The sequence below is a fragment of the Scyliorhinus torazame genome, chromosome 10 (assembly GCF_047496885.1).
Source record: "Scyliorhinus torazame isolate Kashiwa2021f chromosome 10, sScyTor2.1, whole genome shotgun sequence".
Taxonomy (NCBI): Eukaryota; Metazoa; Chordata; class Chondrichthyes; order Carcharhiniformes; family Scyliorhinidae; genus Scyliorhinus; species Scyliorhinus torazame.
The window spans coordinates 31,908,323-31,931,421 of NC_092716.1; the positions used below are offsets into that span (position 1 = coordinate 31,908,323).

General features: G+C 45.5%; 1 protein-coding gene across 1 annotated transcript in view; it reads right to left on the reverse strand.

Annotated features, from left to right (window-relative positions):
* The window catches only part of LOC140384795 (cadherin-13-like), a 971,948-nt gene that overhangs the window by 932,209 nt on the left and 16,640 nt on the right, over nucleotides 1-23,099 (reverse strand). The window lies entirely within an intron of this gene.

The window sequence follows — 23,099 nt, forward strand, 5'->3', positions numbered from 1 at the left end:
ACCTGGTGTTGTCAGCCTCCATATTAAGCCCCACCCTAGTCCAACGCCAGCATCTCCACAACACAAATAGGTATGGAGGAGGAGCATCTTTAAAAAAAAATACATTAAAAGAATCCAATTCTTTTTTTTTCAATTAAGGGGCAATTTAAGCGTGGCCAATCCACCTACCCTGCGCATCTTTGGGGTGTGGGGGTGAGACCTACACAGACAGACATGAGGAGAATGTGCATGGGCAGTGACACGGGGCCGGGATCGAACCCGGGTCCTCGGCGACGTGAGGAGAAGCATCTTCAGCACCTCAAATATTTGTTGCACAAAGATGATACATCTAACCTTCCTGGTAACATTGAGAGTGGGAGAAGCATTTAGTGCAAACATGGCTAGCGTACCTTCGGCACACAAACTGCAGTGATTCAAAAGGTGGCTGATTGCGAGTCTTGCAAGTGGTATCCAAATCCCATGAATGGATATTAAACTAAAGGCTGATCACAAAACCAAGAACATCCATTTCCTTGTAACAACGTGCACGTTCAATATGCGATAGGACAACATGTTTGATGTATTTAACAGAGTGCAGGCATAACATTATGAAACAGCTTCTCGCACCACCAAATGACTAGCAGAAACACTCAGGCCATAAGGAACATAGAAAGAGCAGTAGCCATTAAACCACTTGAGCCTGGATGATAAGTGACTGAGGACAACATACAGGAGATTCCTTTGACCCATAATACCTTAATATAATTGGTCAACAGAGATCTACATTTCCCCAAATTAAAGTTAACACTGACCCAAGGGTTCCAAATCTTTATCTACTACCTTTTGTGGATAGATGAATTTCCTAACTTCACTCCTGAAAGACCTGGCTCTCATTTTGAGGCTTTACCCTCTGGCAAGTACAAGGTCACCTTTATTTAATGTGTTTCTGTGAGAGGCTTTTATTGAACTGATCTTAAGATGCCTGCATCGAGAGTCAGAGTCATATGACCAAGGCAAGCCAGTTAGTTCGGACGTTTCTGCCTTTTGCTCGGTGTCTTTTGTTGTCCTTTCTCTGTCGATACATTCAGGGTGACCAGCTAACCTTTACTTGCTCCAGCTGAAATGACTGGTCTTAATGTCCCATCAATGATCTGGAACTGGAGGTCTTCCTTCTTGCCATTGCATTGAGATGTCAGGCTAATTTGGCCACTCAATATGAGCCTTGTGCAATCAGAGATCCTCAATCTTACTTTCGAGAGCTTCATTTTCAGATGGTCATGTAGAGCGGCTTCACACATGATGTGTTGGGTGTTCTGGATCACATACAGGTCACCAACACTTGAAATAGTGCAACACTATTTTATTGAATCATTAACTGTTTAAACATACTCCGACTGGGTTAATACGATACTAGCTTTAACTAAAGACCTTTGCCTTGTCCTAACCAGTCAATGCACTCAGCACAAGGTGAATGTCTGTGTTACAGGCTGTGAGCTCTGTCCTCCTAGCTAGCTGCTACTCGAATGAGCAGGAACTCTGATGCCCCCTGTCTTTATAGTGTGTGTGCTCTCACTGGTGTTTGGCTGCGGTGTTGTGTGTGCTGATTGGTCCCACTGTGTGTCCATCAATGTGTGTCTGCACCATGATATACTGATGTATATTATGACATCCCCCTTTTATAAAAAATGTACCTGCGTGGCAAGAAATAGTGCATGGCGAATGTTCCTGACTACGTGTGTGCGAAATATTTACAGGACTATGTACATAAAAACTAAGCTATTCACATGGGAAGGTGCCTGGTGCAGAAAAACAGTGTGTCACAAGAATAACGAGATGAACACTATATACAAACCACTTGAACGATTAAACGGAAGAACAGAACAAATCAGAAAGTCCCTAAGTCCACAAAGTTCTCAAATTAAGTCTCTGAGGTGGGCGACAAATTCTGGTTGACCGCCTCAAGGGTGGGTCGGGAGCTGCCAGCTGAGGAGCGGGCTGGACTGCGTCAGAGTGAGGAGGATGCAGAGTGACCGGAATCTCTGCATAGTCCATGTCAGGGTCAACAGGAGGGCGAGGCGAGAGTGGGGGATCATGTAGCGAGCGCGGAACGAGACGAAGGGCACGTCGATTGCGGCGTAGAATGGAGCCATCCGGTAGACGAACCAGGAACGAGCGGGGAGCCACCTGCTGAAGAACCACAGCAGTTGCAGACCAGCCACTGTCTGGAAGATGGATGCAGACGTTGTCATCTGGAGCCAGAGCAGGGAGATCAGCTGCACGGGAGTCATGAGCCGCCTTGTGCTGTGCACGAGACAGTTGCATTCGTTGAAGGACAGGAACGTGGTCGAGGTCTGGGACATGAATGGACGGCACCGTCGTCCTCAGGGTGCGACCCATGAGCAGCTGGGCTGGCGACACGGGTGACTGCAGATGATGTGATGTCATGTAAACAGTAGTTTGAAAAGTAGTCTACAATCAAGACATAGTCCCTGCCCGCCGCGTGGAACAGGTCGATGCCGACCTTGGACCAAGGGGACGTGACCAACTCATGGGTCTGTAGGGTCTCACGTGGTTGGGCCGGCTGGAAGCGCTGACAAGTGGGGCAGTTGAGCACTGTGTTCGCGATGTCATCATAGATGCCGGGCCAGTACACAGCCTCTCGGGCCCGTTGGCGGCTCTTTTCCACGCCAAGATGGCCCTCATGTAGCTGTTCCAAGACGAGCTGGCGCATGCTTTGCGGGATGACAATGCGGTCCAGCTTCAGGAGAACACCATCGACTACCGCCAGATCATCTCTGATGTTGTAGAACTGCGGACATTGGCCTTTGAGCCACTCGTCTGTTAGGTGGCGCATGACACGTTGTAGCCGGGGGTCAGCCGCTGTCTCGCAGCGAATTTGGACGAGGCGTTCATCCGTGACAGGTAGATTGGAGGCCACATGGGCATCAACCTGACAGACGAATCCCGCTGGGTCACATGGAGTTTTGACTGCCCTGGAGAGAGCGTCGGCAATGATTAGGTCTTTGCCCGGGGTGTATACCAGCTGGAAGTCGTATCACCGGAGCTTGTCGTTCAAGTCTTTCTGTATTATATTGACCAGCGGGCGATGGTCGGTCTCGACGGTGAATTGGGGAAGGCCGTACATATAATCATGAAACTTGACGACACCGGTCAAAAGGCCCAGGCACTCCTTTTCTATCTGCGCGTAGCGTTGTTCCGTGGGGGTCATGGCACGTGGCGCATATGCAACGGGGGCCCATGATGTGGCCTCAATGCGTTGCAGGACCACTGCCCCAATGCCAGACTGGCTGGCATCGGTCAAAATTTTTGTCTCTTTCGCTGGATCAAAAAAGGCTAAGACCGGGGCCATGGTGAGTTTGGTTTTGAGATCTCTCCATTCGCGCTCGTGGGCAGGAAGCCATTGGAAGTCTGTCGTCTTCCTGACCAAGTTCCTGAGAGCATGGTATGAGAGGCGAGGTTAGGGATGAGCTTCCCTAGGAAGGTGAGTAAATTTGCAGACGATACTAAAGTCGGTGGTGTTGTCGATAGTGTGGAAGGATGTAGCAGGTTACAGAGGGATATAGATAAGCTGCAGAGCTGGGCTGAGAGGTGGCAAATGGAGTTTAATGTAGAGAAGTGTGAGGTGATTCACTTTGGAAGGAATAACAGGAATGCGGAATATTTGGCTAATGGTAAAGTTCTTGGAAGTGTGGATGAGCAGAGGGATCTAGGCGTCCATGTACATAGATCCCTGAAAGTTGCCACCCAGGTTGATAGGGTTGTGAAGAAGGCCTATGGAGTGTTGGCCTTTATTGGTAGAGGGATTGAGTTCCGGAGTCGGGAGGTCATGTTGCAGCTGTACAGAACTCTGGTACGGCCGCATTTGGAGTATTGCGTACAGTTCTGGTCACCGCATTATAGGAAGGACGTGGAGGCTTTGGAGCGGGTGCAGAGGAGATTTACCAGGATGTTGCCTGGTATGGAGGGAAAATCTTATGAGGAAAGGCTGATGGACTTGAGGTTGTTTTCGTTGGAGAGAAGAAGGTTAAGAGGAGACTTAATAGAGGCATACAAAATGATCAGGGGGTTGGATAGGGTGGACAGTGAGAGCCTTCTCCCGCGGATGGAAATGGCTAGCACGAGGGGACATAACTTTAAACTGAGGGGTAATAGATATAGGACAGAGGTCAGAGGTAGGTTCTTTACGCAAAGAGTAGTGAGGCCGTGGAATGCCCTACCTGCTACAGTAGTGAACTCGCCAACATTGAGGGCATTTAAAAGTTTATTGGATCAGCATATGGATGATAATGGCATAGTGTAGGTTAGATGGCTTTTGTTTCGGTGCAACATCGTGGGCCGAAGGGCCTGTACTGCGCTGTATTGTTCTATGTTCTATGTTCTAAGGTTTTCAAATATGTTGTCTGTTCTCTTCAATTGTCTGTTAGGTTTAGGGAGGTATATGCTTCATAGCAGTTCCTCCCCAGCAATGGTAAAAAAAAAGTGTAGCTACTCTTAACGTTCCAAGCTTGTTGATGAAGTTTCTTTCAATCTTCCAGTTTCTCAATTGTAATTGGAAAAACTGCCAGGTTTGCCACGCATCTCCATCCAATGGTGCTGGAGATGGGATTAGACAATTTGCTGCAGCCATTTATACTCACTCGGTAATTTAATTGCAGCGTTTGTATATGTTTCATTTTTCTCTGCAGCCAGTAATTTCACTTGCAGCCTGTGTGTGCTTTTCTTTTATTCTTTTCAACAGCTTTTATTTTTTGCACATTTGGAACTCCCGTCCCTGTGTTTTGTCTTCTCAGAGTCATTCCCAGGATTCAAAATTCAATTTTTTGCTACTCTGGTACCATGTTGCAAACAGAAGGACAGTTGTTGTTCTTCAGTGTGTTCCAAGTAGGAACTCTATTCAACTGAGCACAAGATGCCTGCCTCCAGAGGTAGAGTCCTCATGGCAGAGTCGCATGACTATGGCAAGCCTGTTAGTTAGTACAGCATTGAATTTCCACAACCAAACTCGAGTCATAAATCCAACAACCAATGAAATAAGGCAGTATGGTGGCACAGTTATTAGCACTGCTGCCTCACAGCACCAGGGACCTTGGTTAAATTCTAACCTTGGGTGGCTGTGTGGAGTTTGCGCATTTTCCCTGCGTCAGTGTAGGTTTCCTCCGGCTGCTCCGGTTTCATCCCACAGTACAAAGATGTACAGGTGAGGTGAATTGGCCATGCTAGCCTCGTTGTGTCCAAAGATGTGCAGGTAGGGCAGGGTTATGGGGATAGGGTGGAGAAGTGGACCCAGGTATGGTGTCCTTTCAGAGGGTCAGTGCAGACTCAATGATCTGAATGGCCTCTTTCGTCATTGTAGAGATTCTAGGAGATAGACAGAAATCAGTTCTCATGAATGCCTCGAGTCTCATATTTGAAAACCATTCTTTACTGTGTCCGCTGATTTCAATTAGAGTTGTTGGTAGGAGACTTCCTCCATAATCCAAGCTAGAAAAAGGAAAATATCCAGGATCCTTGCTCCCAATTGCTGTAAAGCCCCGCCATTCGAGGGAAATCTCTTTGCTGGTTGGGAGTCATACCTGGTACAAAAGAAGATGGTTGTGGTGGTTGGAGGTTTATCATCTCGATTCCAGGACATCACTGCAGGAGTTCCTCAGGGTAGTTTCCTAGGCCCAACCATCTTCAGCTGCTTCATCAATAACCTCCCTTGCATCACAAGGTCAGAAGTGGGGATGTTTGTGATGATGCACAATGAAGGAGTCCATGTCCAAATGCAGCAAGACCTGGACAATATCCAGGCTTGGACTGACAAGTGGCAAGTAACATTCGCTCCACACAAGTGCCAGGCAATAACCATCTCCTAAAAGAGAGGATCTAATCACTGCCCCATGATATTCAATGGAATTAGCATTGCTGAATCCCCCACAATCAACATCCTGGGGGTTACCACCGATCAGAAGCTGAACTGGACTAGCCATATTAATACTGTGGCTGCCAGGGCAGATCAAAGACTAGGAATCCTAGGGTGAGTAACTCACTCCTGACCCCCCCAAAACCTGTCCACTATCTACAAGGCACAAGTCAGGAGTGTAATGGAATACTCTCCACTTTCCTGGAAGAGTGCTCCAACAACACTCAAGAAGCTCAACACCATCCAGGACAAAGCAGCCCGCTTGATTGCTCTCCCTTCCACAAACATTCAAACCCTCCACCGCCGATGAACATTGGCAGCCATTTGTACCATCTACAAGATGCACTTCAATAAGATTCCTTAGACAGCACATTCCAAACCCACGACCACTACCATCTAGAAGGACAAGAGCAGCAGACACTTAGGAATGCCACCACCTGGAGGTTCTCCTCCAAGTCACTCACCACCCTGACTTGGAAATATATCGCCGATCCTTCACTGTTGCAGGGGCAACATCCTGGAACTCCATCACTAACTGCACAATGGGTGTGCCTACACCGCAAGGACTGCAGCAGTCTAAGAAGGCAACTCACCACCACTTTCTGAAGGGTAACTAGGGCTGGGCAATAAATGCTGGCCTAACCAGTGATGCCCACATAGAATCACAGAATCTCTACAATGCAGAAGGAGGCCATTCGGTCCATCGAGTCTACACCGGCCCTCTGAACGAGCACCCTACCAAGGGCCCACTCCCCCCGCCCCCATAACCCCACAACCCCACGTAATGTTTTGGACACTACGGGCAATTTAGCATGACCAATCCATCTATCCTGCACATCTTTTGATTGCGAGGGGAAACCGGAACACCTGGAGGAAACCCATGCAGGCAGTCACCCGAAGCTCGAATTGAATCCGGGTTCCTGCCGCTGTGAGTAACCACTGTGCCACCGTGAATTTTGAAGAATTAAAATGTAAATTTTTGTGCACATTTGTTGAATGCAAGATTATTAAAGGCATCATGCTTGCGGCCAGTTAAATCGTCTTCGCACACTGCCAAACTCAAACTAACAAATCTGTCAAAATATTCTCTTCAAAGCTTCCATTTACAAGTACTTCCAGCTCCCAAGAGATTAAAAATAATTTCTAAATGAATGGAGTTTTCTCTCGGGTTTAAATGAGGGTCAGCCCAAATCAGAAGGTACTTGTTCAATTTGCACGCCGACTTTGATTTCTGGTGAAAATCCACAAGGGATTCCCATCAGACATTTATACTGAACCTCATGGAAATGTCCTCTTTCAGAAATGCAGTGTAGCTTGATTCAAAAGTCCAATTTAACTCTGGCACTTTGTTGAATGTTGCATACATGCTGCAAATAATTGCGGTTTAATTTGCACCTGTTTGAAGTTATTCATCGCCCAATAAAATTGACAGTAAATTTAGGGAAGCACTTTTAACAAAGAACAACATCTCAAAGTGCTTCACGGAGCTGGAAGGGATAAAAAGAAAAGCAGAAGCTTTATCTTCCTTCATGATCTCCTCACCTCTGTAACCCCCTCCAGTCCTGTTGCCCATCATGGGTAGCTATGCCTTCAGTCTCATGCCCCACACTGTGGAATTTGATTTAAACCTTATTGCTCTCCATGTCCTTCTCCAAAACCCCATCTTCCGCTCCTCTTTTAAAAGCCCTTCCATTGAAAGCCCTTCTACCTCATCCCTCTTTGGCTCACCATTCCCCTCTTTTTGCTTGCACTCAGGTGAAGCACTTTGGGTCAGTGTTCTCTATTAAGGGTGCTACATAACAGCAAGTTGTTGTTGCTGAATGCCATTAGAAGGTTTAAATTATCCCACTACTTGGAACTAACCCGATATGCAAGAAACAGTATTCTAGACAGATGCTTCACCTGAAATCCACATTCCCACAACTTTCTTGGTTGGAGAGATTTTACCCTTGTGAACTGCATACCTTAATATGATAGAATCATAGAATTTATAGTGCAGAAGGAGGCGATTCGGCCCATCAAGCCTGCACCGGCCCTTGGAAAGATCATCCTACCCAAACCCACACCTCTACACGATCCCTGTAACACAGTAGCCCCACCTAGCCTTAAGTTTGTTCCCCCACCTCCATAAATTGATCAAAATTTCCTCTTGGGCCCAAGAATTAAAGATCTCAAATCGTGACACTTTATTCGAACATTATTTTAATCACCAGAAGTTCAGCATTACCATGATAAGATAGTAAGTATTGCAGGATAGCTGTGAGGACATACCATACAAGAGTCAATCAAATTGTTAGGATTTCTCCTGAGTCTTTAATCACGAGTCGTGATTAGCTTAAAGGCAAGAAAACGATCAAAACTCAAACACGGAACCCATTTCTAACTCTCATGAAACTTAAAAAGCTTTTAAATCAACGAAAATAATACAGCATTAACAGGCACACAGAACTGCAGCTGTGAGTGAAATGTAGTGTATCAATTGTAATTTCTCCATCATACATAAATATTTTAGTATAACTCATGAAGTAATTGTGCCCCTGATAAATTGTTTTGGTTTTCAAAAAGAAATTGTAAATCAAAAATAAATGAAGCAACTAAAACCAACAGGTTGATCTTTATAATAATGCCATTATGGGTTAACCCATAACATGGACTGGTGGTTCAAATGGTTGAGTGTGCCTGTCCCTTAGAATGTGATGAATGTCTAATTTTGTCTAAAGTAAGAAATTTAAATAAGGGTAATCTCTTTCTGCGGAACCCTGTCAAGGTGATAAAGTTTCCAGCCGAGGAAATAAATCAGCCTCAGTTGCCTCGGGCAGTGTCCTCAGATCAGTCACCTTCCACAGCTTGCCTCCATCATAACCTCAGAAGTATAGATGTTCGCTGTTTACTGCACAGTATTCAGTCCCATTCACAACTCCTCAGGTAATGAAGCATTCCATGTCCCCATGCAGCAAGACCTGGACAATATTCAGGGTTGGTCCGATAGGTGGCAAGTAACATCACACCATTCAAGTTCCATAATGACCATCTCCAACATGAGAGAATCTAACCGTCTCTCCTTCACATTCAATGGCATTTGAATTGCCCAGCATCAACATTCCGGGAGTTTTACTGAACGTATTCGGAGGCCGCAAGAGCAGGTCAGAAGCTGGGAATTCTTCAGCGAGTAACTCATCTCCTGCCCTCCCCCCTCCCAAAGCCTGGCCACCATTTTCAACAATACTCAAGAAGCTCAACACCAACCTTTCGATTGATTGGCATCACATCGACCAACTTAACCATTCCCTTCATCCACCACTGCCCCATGTGGCGGCAATGTGTACCATCCACGAGACCCACTGCAGCAACACCATCTGCAGATAGAAGACTTAAAGGTGCCGGTGTTTCAACATCCTTCCTGACTTGGAACAAGATCACCATTCCTTCACTATCACGGAGTTAGAATACTGAAACTCCCTTCCTAACAGCATTGTGGACGTACGCACACCACAAGGACTGCAGTGGTTTAAGAAGGCAGCTCACCAAACCTTCTGGAGGATAATTAGGAATGGACGTGAAATGCTGGCGTTGCCAGTAACACTTACAACCCATGAAAAAAAAGGTATACATCAAACGATGCCAAGCTTTGGCTTTAACAGTTTATAGATTGTAAAATGTTGGGAGGAGTTTCTCAGTTTTGAGGTGTTTTGAAGAAATGGCTCAGAACAGGAGACTGTACGATCAGTCTTGATCAATGCAGCAATAAGGAATAGTGCAGGATGGTGTCCTTGGAGTTCAAAAGCCACAAGAAAGGTTAGCTCAAAGAAAACCTCATGGCAACTGAAAGATAATGGAGGAGTTCACAGTCAGAAAAATATCTAGTACAACGTTGCTCTCTTTGGTTGGCTCTTAATTTGGCTCTGTTTAATCACGTTTGCTCAAGAATCGCCAGATATCTTTCGACACCGCCACAAGGTTCAGAACCGAATGCTGATCAATGACTCGATACACCAGTTATTAAGTTCAAAAGCAATGCTCATTTATTTACACACAGTCAAGTCTACTCATGCATAAACTCTACAAACTAAACTACCACTATTATTAAAGCCTATACTTAGCTTCTGGTGCCCATTCAGTCAGAGGAACAATGGCCGTTGCTCGGTTCTGGGGCTGCTGGGTTGAGCTGTTTACAGGGTAGAAACTAGGAGCGTCTATCTCGTAACGTGCGTTGACTTGGGACTTACTTGGTCTGGTGCAGCTGCCAGGCAGTTCTCTCTCTTCGGTGAGAGCCAAAACCAAAGGAGGAAGATTCTCCCTTGGGGAATATCTTTTATACTGAAAAGGGCTTTGCGGGCTTTTGGGCGGGCCTTGAACTTGGCCTCAACTAATTGGGTCTTTCTCAATCAGTCGTTTCGATCTTCCTCCAATAGAGGGGTGGTTCCCTGATCGCTGGGCGTGTCCTGGTGACTGTCAGTCTGCTTTGTCTTAGCTTCTTCTGGCGCCGGGGAGTCTGCCTTAACATTGTGTATTTAAATTTCTCCCTTTTGTCCCTGGAGATGGCTCATTAGTATGTAGATTGCTTGGTAGTTTCTGTCCTGTCTGAGAGTTTAAGGTTCTAATCAACAGACAGAGCTTGCACCTGCTTGTTTCTTGTGCAATTTTCCCTGCATTCTTTGCAAGTGCCCATTTTGTAATCGGGACGTGGCCATCCCAGATGGCTACAACAAATATGTTCCTCTTGCTACATGATGAAAGGTTCATCAGTTCTGATCTCAGTTGATAAATGTAGAGCCCACCAGGTGTTCCGTCTGGCAGGGCATTTGCAAAATAAACGGGTTAACACGTTCATTGAATTTGTGGGCACAGGAAGGAATGTCATACAAAAAAAGGCTTTCAAAAGCTAGCTACAATAATTTCAGCTCAAAAAAATATATAGAACTATTAAGAAAACCGTGACATTTACATTTTAAAATGTGGAGGGGAAAAGATGGAAGAACATTTTTTGGCATAAAAGCAGATTGTACCTCTGGTTAAGATAACCCAATCTCACAGTAATCACATGGTATTTAACTAAATGAAAAGACTCTTATTGATGCCATTAATCATGTAACCGCAGAATGTTACAGCACAAAAGCTCAACATTTGGTTCAGTGAAGAAATCCATAACATTACAATTTTGCTTATGGTGTTCATTACAAAGGAAATCATACGTTCACCATTTTTTCATTAAAACAGTTGCTCGGGTCAATTGTTTTCATTTATTCAGTTTTTAAATGAGTCTTTTTTTTCCATAGTCCACAAAGGACCATTAGTATCTATCTCCAATAGAGAGACAAATGGTTAAATTGAGCTTCGCATTCACCACTCCGCAAGCCTGGGGCAAGGCAAGGAGGCAGGCCTCTATGAACTACAATGACTGGTTTGGAGATTGAACTTACATCACTGGCTTTATTCTGCATCATATTGTACAAAGGCTATGGGCCCTTACTATATTCCTTCAATAGTACTGAAGATTTGTGATGTTTCAGTACAGCTACAACACTGGCATCTACCCGATAATGTGGAAGATTACCCAGGTGTGAGCTGTACACAAAAATCAGAACAAATCCAACCCAACAATATACCACTCCATTAGCCTACTGTTGATCAAGAGAAAAATATTGGAACGGGAAATTAATACTACTGTCAAGCAGCACATGATTAGCAATAATCCGCACACTGATGTTCAGTTTGGCTTTTGCCAGGGCCACTCAGCTCCTGACATGGTTAAAAGAGCTGAACTCTAGAGGTGAGGTGAGGTCAGAGTGACTGCCCTTGACATCAAGGCAGCATGTAGCGACATGTGGCATCAAGGCACCCAAACAAAACCTGAGTCAATGGAAGTCTGGGGAAAACTCTCCGCTGGTTGGTGTCATACCTGGCACAAAGGAAGATGGCTGTGGTGGTTTATGGTCACTCATCTCAGCTCCAGGAAATCACTGCAGTAGCTTCTCAGGATAATATCCTTCAGGGCCGTCCCACCATCATAGAAACAGAAGGAAGGATGTTTTCTGAAGATTGCACAATGTTTAGCACTTCAGATACTGAAGCAGTCCATGTCCAAATACAACAAGACCTGGACAATGTCTAGACTTGGGCTGACCAGTGGCAAGTAACATTTGCACCACACAAGTGCTAGACAATGACCACCTCCAACAAAACAGAATCTAACCATCACTCCTGGATATTCAATGGCATTACCACTGTTGAATCCGTCACAATCAACATCCTGGGGGTTCCCACTGATCAGAAGATGAACTGGACTAGCCATGTTAATACTGTGACTACCAGGGCAGATCAAAGGCTAGGAATCCTAGGGCACGTAACTCACCTCCTGACCCCCCCCCCTAAACCCTGTCCACCATCCACAAGGCACAAGTCAGAAGTGTGATGGAATACTCACCACTTGTCTGGATGAGTGCAGCTCCAACAATACTCGCCATCCAGGACAAAGAAGCCTGCTTGATGGTACCCCATCCACAAACATTCACTCCCTCCACCATTGACGCACAGTGGCAGCAGTGTGTACCATCAACAGGATGAACTGCAGGAACTCACCAAGGCTCCTTAGACAGCACCTTCCAAACCCACAACTACTACCATCTAGAGGGACAAGGACAGCAGACACGTGGGAATACAACCACTCAGAAGTTCCCCTCACCACTTATAAGTTCCCCTCCAAGTCACTCGTCATCCTGACTTGGAAATTATAGCCCCGTCCTTTCACTGTCACTGGGTTAAAAACCCTGGAACTCCCTCCCTAACAGCACTGTAGGTGTATCTACCCCACATGGACTGCAACAGTTTAAGAAGGCAGCTCACCACCACCTTCTCTAGGGCAATTAGCGATGGGCGATAAATGCGGAGACGAGCCAGAGACACCCATGTCCCATAAATGAATTACAAAAACTCTGTCATGTACTCAACGGAGCTAACCGACCCAATATACCAGTCCTCAAACATGAGGGCAGGTAGATGGCCACCCTCAGCACTATTATGAATGCTGCTGTGGTGCCAAACACAGAAGAGTGTTGAGTCTATTTTCCTGCAGCTTTCCATGGCTAGTGAGTAAAGTTATTGGAATAGCAACATGAATCAACAATACAACACGTTAGGTAGGAGCCATTTATCATATGTACTATAAAACAAAATGATGTACAGCAATGCTTTCACCCAAGGGTTTACATTACATGCCATCAAACCCCTGATGGAATGTTCACCAAGCCACTTGGTAATTGAGTTCTGAAGACCATCAGGCTTTCTCAGTTCAATATATATGGTGATGATGTGATGTTTTTAGCTGTCAATTCAATCTATTAATTTTTTTATTTAATTCTCCTCAATTCCAATTGTCCTTTTATAAGGCAATTCCAATTGTGACTGACTAATTTTTTTTTTTTTTAAAGGTACTGTAGCTTCATTGCTCTCTGACCAAGTTGCAATGAGCTTTTGAAAAAAATTAATTACTAGACAACCTGACTTATTTTCACAATGTAAATTCTCACTTTAAAAATTGGAGGTCTTTCCTCGATAATCATACGCAGGAGCTCATGCAAAATTTGGTCAGGGAACAATTGCCATCCTTTAAAAGCAGGATGTGTGAAGCTATGTTTTGTTCAACCCAGAACTGGCCAAGGTTCTGACACTGCCAGGATCACACTGGGAATTTCACTCTTTGATATTACTAGAGTACCCCGAACACAATTAACTTCCCCAGTCACTTTGTAAGCAGGGATGATCAAAACAAGTGCGAAGTCAAGAAGTAGTAGGTGAAGTGAAAGGGTAGGATTGCCAACTTTGGCTGTATTCACAGCTGATTTCCAGTCACCTACACAATCCCAACATCAGGCACCCAATACGTGGAATTGTCACAGTGCACCATGTGTCCCAGGAAATGAATGGACTCTTTGTGGCCTCAGAGACAAGCATCAATTAGGTAAACAGTCATGTAAACAATAAATTAAAAAAGTGTTTTAGAAAAAAACATGTTTTTAATGCCCCTATTATTTTTCTCCTCATTTGATTTTGGCCATGTTCTGGGGATTAATCTTCGATTCCTGGAGAATTCAGATCTGACCTGGAGGGTTGGCTTCCTGATAGGGAGCTGAACAAAAGGCTGAAATCATAAGAATACAGCTTTTGAGAGGGAATTTAGGGCCTGAGGAGACTGCAGAGACAAGAGGAGACAAAGCAACAGCGGGTTGTACAGATGAGAATAATAATTTTACAGGAAGGAAACTCACTCACTCATTGTTGGTAATAATATACTCTGGCAACAATACAGACCATGCAGCAAGGCAAAAGGCAAGGTTGACAATAGGCTCGAGAAAATGTAGGCAACGTTGGTGTCTTCTGACCTATAGCATGACACTGGACAGGTTCCAGGTACAATTACATTCAAAGCAGTTTTGTTATGAAAGGTGATTTTTTTTTGCGGTTGATTTTAACCCTGTTTCCCCAGTGCAGATGGGGGAGCTTAAATCAGGTTTGGGAGCTACCCCGCTGATTCCGAATCATTTACAACAGTTGTCAGTTAAAGAAGGGATTATGTGGCTTCAGGGGCCGATCCTGGGCAAGAGGAGGCCTAATTTAAACAGCAAAGTCTCAAGGTGATTCTGTAATTTGCATGTGCAAACCATTTTCACTGTCGTTCAACTGAATAAAATACAGTCACGTACCTATTGGTGAAAGCTGGCTACAAGTAGCAGAGGGGCTGGTTTAGCACACTGGGCTAAATCGCTGGCTTTTAAAGCAGGCCAGCAGCACGGTTCAATTCCCGTACCAGCCTCCCCGAACAGGCGCCGGAATGTGGCGACTAGGGGCTTTTCACAGTAACTTCATTGAAGCCTACTTGTGACAATAAGCGATTTTCATTTCATGGCCAGGAAAAGCTCAGGTAAGCTATCCTTCAATTTTAAAAAAAGATGCCTGGTCAACCAAGTGTTCCTCCTGGTCGCATTCAGGCCTCCCTTCTCCAGGTATCCACCCCTAATCCAAGTTTAATCATTCGGAGATTTTAAAAGATCGCAGCCTAGTTTGGGGAGCCGTTCGGAGGAGGAGGAGCAGTCTCTGTCAGGGAGAGAACCTGAGAACATCTAAGACACTCAGAAGGTAAGAAGGTCATTTTACTCATTTTTACTTTTATACCTTTTTCAAATTGTGTGTGTCGGGGGGAAACTGAAGTGACATCACAGAAAAGCTGTGACCCGAGTGGCTGGTTGGGAATCTACACTAAATTAAAAAAATTAAGCATTGGTAACTAATTAAACATAATTACTTAATTATAATTTAGAGGGCTATCTAAGCCAGAGATCGGAGAGTATTATATTTAGCTTTCGCATTTATATTATAAATCTAGTGCAAGGAAACAGATAGTTAACAGTAACATTTAAAAAAAAATTAAAAAATATATATAACATTTTTTAAAAAACTTTTAATTTTAATTAATTGACGCAATGTCAGTTAGAGGGGTGCAGTGCTCTGACTGTGAGATGTGGCAGGTCCGGGAGGCTTCCAGCGTCCCAGATGGCTTCATCTGCAGAAAGTGCACCCAACTGGAGCTCCTCACAGACCGCATGGTTCGGTTGGAGCAGCAATTGGATGCACTTAGGAGCATGCAGGTGGCGGCGGAAAGCATCATAGATCGCAGTTATATAAATGTGGTCACACCCAAGGTGCAGGCAGAGAAATGGGTGACCACCAGAAAGGGCAGGCAGTCAGTGCAGGAATCCCCTGTGGTTGTCCCCCCTCGAACAGGTATACCCCGTTGGATACTGTCGGGGGGGATAGCCTATCAGGGGAAAACAGCAGCAGCCAGAGCAGTGGCACCACGGCTGGCTCTGATGTTCAGAAGGGAGGGTCAAAGCGCAGATGAGCAATAGTAATAGGGGACTCTATAGTCAGGGGCACAGATAGGCGCTTCTGTGGACGTGAAAGAGACTCCAGGATGGTATGTTGCCTCCCTGGTGCCAGGGTCCAGGATGTCTCCGAACGGGTAGAGGGCATCCTGAAGGGGGAGGGCAAACAGGCAGAGATCGTTGTACATATTGGTACTAACGACATAGGCAGGAAGGGGGCATGAGGTCCTGCAGCAGGAGTTCAGGGAGCTAGGCAGAAAGTTAAAAGACAGGACCTCTAGGGTTGTAATCTCGGGATTACTCCCTGTGCCACGTGCCAGTGAGGCTAGAAATAGGAAGATAGAGCAGCTAAACACGTGGCTAAACAGCTGGTGTAGGAGGGAGGGTTTCCATTATCTGGACCACTGGGAGCTCTTCCGGGGCAGGTGTGACCTATATAAGAAGGACGGGTTGCATCTAAACTGGAGAGGCATAAATATCCTGGCTGCGAGGTTTGCTAGTGTCACACGGGAAGGTTTAAACTAGTATGGCAGGGGGGTGGGCACGGGAGCAATAGGTCAGAAGGTGAGAGCATTGAGGGAGAACTAAGGAATGGGGACAGTGGGGCTCTGAGGCAGAGCAGACAGGGAGAAGTTGCTGAACACAGCGGGTCTGGTGGCCTGAAGTGCATATGTTTTAATGCAAGAAGTATTATGGGTAAGGCAGATGAACTTAGAGCTTGGATTAGTACTTGGAACTATGATGTTGTTGCCATTAGAGAGACCTGGTTGAGGGAAGGGCAGGATTGGCAGCTAAATGTTCCAGGATTTAGATGTTTCAGGCGGGATAGAGGGGGATGTAAAAGGGGTGGCGGAGTTGCGCTACTGGTTAGGGAGAATATCACAGCTGTACTGCGGGAGGACACCTCAGAGGGCAGTGAGGCTATATGGGTAGAGATCAGGAATAAGAAGGGTGCAGTCACAATGTTGGGGGTTTACTACAGGCCTCCCAACAGCCAGCGGGAGATAGAGGAGCAGATAGGTCGACAGAGTTTGGAAAAGAGTAAAAACAACAGGGTTGTGGTGATGGGAGACTTCAACTTCCCCAATATTGACTGGGACTCACTTAGACAGGGCGGAGTTTGGAAGGAACATCCAGGAGGGCTTCTTAAAACAATATGTAGACAGTCCAACTAGGGAAGGGGCGGTACTGGACCTGGTATTGGGGAATGAGCCCGGCCAGGTGGTAGATGTTTCAGTAGGGGAGCATTTTGGGAACAGTGACCATAATTCAGTAAGTTTTAAAGTGCTGGTGGACAAGGATAAGAATGGTCCTAGGATGAATGTGCTAAATTGGGGGAAGGCTAATTATAACAATATTAGGCGGGAACTGAAGAACATAGATTGGGGGCGGATGTTTGAGGGCAAATCAACTTCTGACATGTGGGAGGCTTTCAAGTGTCAGTTGAAAGGAATTCAGGACCGGCATGTTCCTGTGAGGAAGAAGGATAAATACGGCAATTTTCGGGAACCTTGGATAACGAGAGATATTGTAGGCCTCGTCAAAAAGAAAAAGGAGGCATTTGTCAGGGCTAAAAGGCTGGGAACAGACAAAGCCTGTGTGGAATATAAGGAAAGTAGGAAGGAACTTAAGCAAGGAGTCAGGAGGGCTAGAAGGGGTCACGAAAAGCCATTGGCAAATAGGGTTAAGGAAAATCCCAAGGCTTTTTACACCTACATAAAAAGCAAGAGGGTAGCCAGGGAAAGGGTTGGCCCACTGAAGGATAGGCAAGGGAATCTATGTGTGGAGCCAGAGGAAATGGGCGAGGTACTAAATGAATACTTTGCATCAGTATTCACCAAAGAGAAGAAATTGGTAGATGTTGAGTCTGGAGAAGGGGGTGTAGATAGCCTGGGTCACATTGAGATCCAAAAAGACGAGGTGTTGGGTGTCTTAAAAAATATTAAGATAGATAAGTCCCCAGGGCCTGATGGGATCTACCCCAGAATACTGAAGGAGGCTGGAGAGGAAATTGCTGAGGCCTTGACAGAATCCTCACTGTCTTCAGGTAATGTCCCGGAGGACTGGAGAATAGCCAATGTTGTTTAAGAAGGGTAGCAAGGATAATCCAGGGAACTACAGGCCGGTGAGCCTTACTTCAGTGGTAGGGAAATTACTGGAGAGAATTCTTCGAGACAGGATCTACTCCCATTTGGAAGCAAATGGACGTATTAGTGAGAGGCAGCATGGTTTTGTGAAGGGGAGGTCGTGTCTCACTAACTTGATAGAGTTTTTCGAGGAGGTCACTAAGATGATTGATGCAGGTAGGGCAGTGGATGTTGTCTATATGGACTTCAGTAAGGCCTTTGACAAAGTCCCTCATGGTAGACTAGTACAAAAGGTGAAGTCACACGGGATCAGGGGTGAGCTGGCAAGGTGGAAACAGAACTGGCTAGGTAATAGAAGGCAGAGAGTAGTAATGGAAGGATGCTTTTCTAATTGGAGGGCTGTGACCAGTGGTGTTCCACAGGGATCAGTGCTGGAACCTTTGCTGTTTGTAGTATATATAAATGATTTGGAGGAAAATGTAACTGGTCTGATTAGTAAGTTTGCAGACGACACAAAGGTTAGTGGAATTGCGGATAGTGATGAGGACTGTCAGAGGATACAGCAGGATTTAGATTGTTTGGAGACTTGGGCGGAGAGATGGCAGATGGAGTTTAATCCGGACAAATGTGAGGTAATGCATTTTGGAAGGTCTAATGCAGGTAGGGAATATATAGTGAATGGTAGAACCCTCAAGAGTATTGAAAGTCAAAGAGATCTAGGAGTACAGGCCCACAGGTCACTGAAAGGGGCAACACAGGTGGAGAAGGTAGTCAAGAAGGCATACGGCATGCTTGCCTTCATTGGCCGGGGCATTGAGTATAAGAATTGGCAAGTCATGTTGCAGCTGTATAGAACCTTAGTTAGGCCACACTTGGAGTATAGTGTTCAATTCTGGTCGCCACACTACCAGAAGGATGTGGAGGCTTTAGAGAGGGTGCAGAAGAGATTTACCAGAATGTTGCCTGGTATGGAGGGCATTAGCTATGAGGAGCGGTTGAATAAACTCGGTTTGTTCTCACTGGAATGATGGAGGTTGAGGGGCGACCTGATAGAGGTCTACAAAATTATGAGGGGCATAGACAGAGTGGATAGTCAGAGGCTTTTCCCCGGGGTAGAGGGGTCAATTACTAGGGGGCATAGGTTTAAGGTGAGAGGGGCAAGGTTTAGAGTAGATGTACGAGGCAAGTGTTTTACGCAGAGGGTAGTGGGTGCCTGGAACTCGCTACCGGAGGAGGTGGTGGAAGCAGGGACGATAGTGACATTTAAGGGGCATCTTGACAAATACACGAATAAGATGGGAATAGAGGGATACGGACCCAGGAAGTGTAGAAGATTGTAGTTTAGTCGGGCAGCATGGTCGGCACGGGCTTGGAGGGCCAAAGGGCCTGTTCCTGTGCTGTACATTTCTTTGTTCATTCTCAAACCTGCCCCCTTTCTGGTGTATCTGGGCTTGCCCCCAATGCCAGCTTGCACGATTTGGCACTCCCACCCACCAGCCTCCACATCATTTCCATTGACTTCAAGTGGGAGCTAGTGTCAGAAACTGTAACCCATGCTCAGATGGAGAGGGCTGATTGCTATCTTGTTCCTACCCTACACTACCATGCTATCTCGTTCCTCCCCTGCACTACCATGCCCTCCCCAAGTTCAAAATGATTTCTTCAAGTTGGCTTCACACTTGAACTATTACATTCACAGTCACTGTTATCTCATGTGATTTGGGGTGGAGTCAATACCTAGTGGCTGGCAGTATTATGAGGCATATTACAGGAGCCTGTTTAGATATGCCATTGAAACATCAAGTGGATGATATCCTCCAAGGTGTATTAATACGAAACTAGGTCGATCAGTAACTTTCACCTCAGAGAGACATATTCAAATTCCGCCCAGACTGATGGAATATAAGCCTCCATAGAGCTGACAGAAAGATGTTAGGCTCGTTATTCGGGAGAGTGCTTGATACTAACATAAGATAGCTGAAATGCAAAAAGTTCCATTCTCCCAACACAAACCTTCCTTACTTTGATGACTGAAAAAGTTTCTAAAAGAAACTTAAGCGTTTGTTAAATTCAGAATTGTGGTTCACTTTTGATGACAGTTAAAACATCCAGTCAATCATGATAATTATCTCATCTCCAACACTTCCAAATTTCTTTCCATTCACCATAATTTTTTACAGTATGTATGTCACCAATCTATTTTGGCCGATATGTAACTCTTACTGAGTTCCATCTGTTATAATTCTGGATTTTTGTTCTAGGTCACTTTGTGGGTTCCCCCATACCTCATCAGATTCAACTTCCCCCAACTCCAGGTTATTGCTTCCTAAGAGTCTGATCAATTTGCATTAAACTTACAAATCAAAGCCCTTCACATAAAAAATTGGAAATAGTATGAAGTCGGCAATGAGCCAAGAGTACTCAACTGAATGAAATTTGGCACTGACCTCACAGCTTTCCACAGGGTTCAACAATTTCAGATCATAACCACTCCTCCCAATTTTTCCAAGGGTAATGTTGGTGATGAGACTGCTGCTCCCATTTACATTTCCTCTGGACCTGGGTTTTGCTTCTTTCCTTAGCCCATCACTCTCCTTTTGCCTTTCAACATCATAGACTCTTCCTTTTGTTCACCCATCCTCCCCTCTGCCCACTTCCCTGCCTCTGCACATGCTTAAAATTTGTCACATCTCTAACTTTGTCCAGTTCTAACAAAAGGTCATCGAGCTAAGCTATTCACATCAAGTCTCTCCACAGTTGCTGCCTCATCCATTGAGTGGTTCCCAACATTTTTTTTTATTTCAGATTGGCAGCATCTGCATTTTCATTTTGCTTTTGGACGCTCAGCGGAGTGTTCTTTGCCAGGCGGATATCAGTTCCCTCGCAACCAACTCACTGCTTTCTTTCCATCAGCCAATCTCGTATCCATTTTATCTTAAATTCTCACAACTTTTCATGCATTGTCAAGCGTTTTGAGACCTCTGGTGGTCAAGGAAAATGCTATATAAATGCAAGTCTGATTTTTATTTTCATCGCAGCATCAAGTCAGGAAAAATCTGGAACTTGAGATTGATCTTTAAGTGGAAAATGCCTCAATACTCTAACAGAGCGAACGTCTATTTAAATCTACCCTTTAATGTAAATGGAACAAATAATCTGCTGCAAAATTGATACAGGTAAGGAACTCAGATTGTAGATTAAAATCTAATGCAGGGTCATGGATGGCATAAACTATTGCAACTTTTACATTTTTTAAAGAATATCAAAACACTGCATCAATATTTTTAACATACATTCCTCCCGAGTTAATTCTTGAAGTGTTAGAAAGATAGGCTATATTCCCCTCCTGTAAGGTATGAATGAACATCAGGTTTACTAATGAGGGTTACAAAAACAACAAGATTCGATCTGATCCCTATTTACCTAATCTACATTCACAGTTGTTTTGGTTTAACCAAGGAAGGGTTAGAGTTACAATTAACCATCACCACCATTTGTGAATGAAAATCTGAGAAGTGGGGACAGGTCAGATGCAGCTCCACAACGAGGTTTAACTTATAGCTAGCCAATTTCCACATCTTGATTAAATGTGTCAAGGTTTACTGGCTTGGTCCACTGCATGGTAAATTTACGTTTACTTGTCTGAATCTGGTGAATCCGAAATAACGTGAGAATTGATCAAATACATGCTTATGTGGTCATTATATAATACATCTATTACAAAGAATAAATAGATGGTAGATTTACAACTTGATATTTCAGACATTTAAAATCCAGTACATAATTACATTTGTATAAAAAGCAGATTAAATAAAACATTCAGGGTAGCACAGTGGAACACTGGTTAGCACTGCTGCCTCACGGCGCCGGGGTCCCAGGTTCGATCCTGGCCCTGGGTCACTGTCCGTGTGGAGTTTTCACATTCTCCCCGTCTTTGCGTGGGTTTCGCCCCCACAACCTAAAGATGTGCAGGGTAGGTGAATTGGCCATGTTAATCTACCCCCATTCACATTGTGCGCAATTCTTTCATCGTGTGCGCAATTCTTTCATCGGGAGTCTAAGTGCCGACGCCGGAGTGAAAGCCAGAATGTTACTCTCCGGCGTCGGAGCCTGCTCCCAGCCCCTTATTCTCCCAGCCCCGGGGGCTAGGAGCGGCACCGCATAAAAGCGGCGCCGCGTAAATGACGCGGCCGGCGCTGGGTAATTGGCCGGCGCCCGGTTGCCATCCTCCCCGAGGCTGCCCCGCAAGACCTATCCGAAATCTTCTTGCGGGGCAGCGGAGGAAAGGAGGTCCTCCTTCAGAGAGGCCGGCCCGCCGATCAGTGGGCACCGATCGCGGGCCAGACCCCATTTGAGGCCCCCCCCGGTGCAGTAACCCCCCTCCCCCCCCACAGGCAGACCCCCAGCGTTCCCGCGCTGTTCCCGCCTGCAGCGACCAGGTGTGGACAGCGCCGGCGGGAACCCGTCATATTGGGCAGGCCGCTTGGCCCAATCGGGCCGGAGAATCGCCGCTCGCCCGCTGCAAACGCCGATTCTCCGAGCGGCCAGCCGTGATTCCCGCCGCGCCGGTTTGGGGGGGTGGGGGGGGTGGTAGAATCGCGTGCGGGCATCGGGGAGGCATGGAGTGACACGTGCGGCGCCCCGGCGATTCTCTCTCCCGGCATGGGGGGGGGGGGGGGTGGGGGTAGAATTCCGCCCATTATCTACTCCCTAGACAATCAAGAATCTACCTCACTCTGCCTTAAAAATAGGATGCTAGAATGAAGTCCATCAAGTCTTGAAGGCTTGTCATCCCTTAGTTTTCTCTGTACCCTTTCCATGGTGATAGTAATTATTTTTAAGTTCCTCCCTCCTTTTCTCCTCTTGATTTACAAGTATTTCGAGAATGTTATTTGTGTCCTCTACAGTGAAGGCAGGTACAAAATATCCATTCAATGCTTCAGCCATTCCTTATTTCCCATTATTAATTCTCCAGACTCTCTCTAGAGGACCCAAGCTCACTTTAATTGCACTTTTCCTTTTTAAATATCTGCATAATCTCTTACTGTCTGTTTTATACTTCCAGCTAGCTTTCTCTCAGACTCAAATTTCTCCCTCCTTAGATTTTTAGTCATTCATTGCTGGTTTTTAAATTCAGTCCAACCTTCTGACCTACCACTAATCTTCACAGAATATGTTTTTTCTTCAGTTTGTTACTATCTTTAACTTCCTTCTCCATGGATAGTGATA